The sequence below is a fragment of the Macaca thibetana genome, chromosome 11, assembly GCF_024542745.1.
Source record: "Macaca thibetana thibetana isolate TM-01 chromosome 11, ASM2454274v1, whole genome shotgun sequence".
NCBI classification, from domain to species: Eukaryota; Metazoa; Chordata; class Mammalia; order Primates; family Cercopithecidae; genus Macaca; species Macaca thibetana.
This window is the reverse complement of record NC_065588.1, coordinates 10,503,941-10,506,433: the sequence shown is the minus strand read 5'-3', so window position 1 is coordinate 10,506,433 and position 2,493 is coordinate 10,503,941.

Below are 2,493 nucleotides of genomic sequence, written 5' to 3'. Positions count from 1 at the left end.
CTGTGTCTGTGTTAATTAGCTTAGAATAATGGCCTTCCGCTGCATCCATGTTGCTGCAAAGGACATAATCTTGTTCTTTTTTTATGAGCACCTAGTCTTTCAGGGTGTATATGTATCCTTGATGGGCATTTAGGTTGATTCCATGTCTTTGCTATTATGAAGTGCTGTGATGAACACGCAAGTGCACGTGTCTTTTTGGGGATATACCTAGTAGTAAGACTGGTTGATCAAATGATAGTTCTAAGTTCATTGAGAAATCTCCCAATGGCCTTCCTCAGTGGCTGGACTAATTTACATTCATACCAACAGTGTGTAAGCATTCCCTTTTCTCCAGAGCCTTGCCAACATCAGTTGTCTTTGACATTTTAGTAATAGTCCTTCTGACTGGTGTTAGATGGAATCTCATTTCGACTTTGATTTGCATTTCTCTGATAGTGATGTGGAGCACTTTTTCATATATTTGTTGGCCGCTTGTATATCTTCTTTTGAGAAGTGTCTGTTATGTCTTTTGCCTATTTTAATGGGATTTAATTGTTTAAGTTCCTCATAGATTCTGGATATTGGACCTTTGTCAGGTGCATAGTTTGCAAATATTTTTCCCATTCTGTTGGTTTTCTGTTTATTGGAGTTTAAAGTTTCTTTTGCTGTGCAGAAGTTGAGCTTATTTTGTATATGGTATGAGGTATAGATCAAAATATTTTGTGTGTGCATATTGATAGCCAAGTGTTTAAACGTTTGTTAAAAAGATTATACTTTCTCCACTGAATGCGTTTCCATCTTTCTTGAACTATTCTACATTCCATATATTTGTGGATACATTTTTGCACTTAGTCTATTTGATTAATCTAGGTATCTATTTATCTGCTAGTTCCACATCTTGTGAAAATTGAGAGAAAGCTACAGAGATTTCCCATGGTCCTCACTCACGCACTACCTCTCCCATTATCAGTATCCCCCACCAGCATGGTATATTTGTTACGAATGAAACATCATTGTTACCCAAAGACCATAGTTTATGTTAAGTTTCACTCAGTGTTGTACACTTTATGGGTTTGGCCAAGTATATAATGATAGTGACGTGTCTATCATCATAGATCATACAGAATAATTGCATTCCCCTGAAAATCTTCTGTACTCTGCCCGCTAATCCTTTCCTCCTTCAAACACATGGCAGTCATTGATCTTTGTACTGTCTCCATAGTTGTTACTTTTCCAGAATGTCATATAGTTGAAATCATACAGTATGTTACATCTGAGACATTACATCTTAATCATATCATATATCTCAACCATTTTTGAGTGAACAGGTCAGTAGTGTTAACTATATTCACATTTTACAACAGATTTATAGAATTTGTTCATTTTGCAAAACTGAAACTCTACACACATTAGACAACTCCCCTTTTTGGCCCTAGCAATCAGCATTCTACTGTAGAGGACTACGTGCTCGCAAACCAGACGTTCCTGATAAGTCCTGCTCTTGCAAAGGAAGCAGGGCGTTCCTTCCCTGTAAACAGGGAGGACAAAGGAGCCAGCTGCAAACAGCAGACCCTGGGGGCTTGTTTATGTGTAAACATCTTGAAAATCCAGAAAGTCAGGGAAAGGTCCGAAAAACAACAATGTGTCTTGTGACTTGGCAACATTCCACAAACGACTGTATAAAATAAAGCAGAGTGCGCCATTCGAGGTGGCCGCCATGTTTGTCTTGTCTTGTGTTGTCTTGTGTGTTCATTCCTTTGTTTAGGAAACACGCGGACCTCAGCATTCTACTTTCTGTTTCTATGAGTTTGACTACTTTAGATATCTCATATAAATAAAGCATGCAGTATTTGTTTTTTTGTGCCTGGCTTATTTAACTTAGCATAATGTCCTTAAGATTTATCCATGTTGCAGCATGCAACAAGACTTTCTTTTTTAAAATAAAATATATTATCCTTTTTAAAAATGTTTAAACAACTTTATTGAGGTATGATTGACATACAAAAAGCTGTACATATTTAATGCATACAACTTGATGACATTAGAGATAAGTACATAACCATGAAACCACCACAATAATCTGTGTCATATCTGTATCTCTAAAAGTTTCCTTCCACCCTCTTTATTTATTATTATTTTTTGTGATACAAACACTTATCATAAGATCTACCCTCTTAGCCAAATCTTTAGTATACAACATCGTTAACTACAAGTTCTGTGTAGTAAAACAGATCTCTAGACCTTGTTCATCTTGTATAACTGAAAGTTTGTACGCTTTGACTAACCCTCCCCTGTTTTTCCCTCTCCCAGCCCCTGACAACCACCCTTCTACTCCCTGCTTCTATGAATTTTCTATTATTTTACTCAGCATAATATCCTTCAGGTTCATCCATGTTGTTGCAATAGGGTTTTCTTCTTTTTAATGGCAGAATTGTATTCCATTTTGTATACATGCCACATTTTCTTTATCCACCAATTCATCAATGGGCATGTATGTTGCTTCTATGTTTTAAC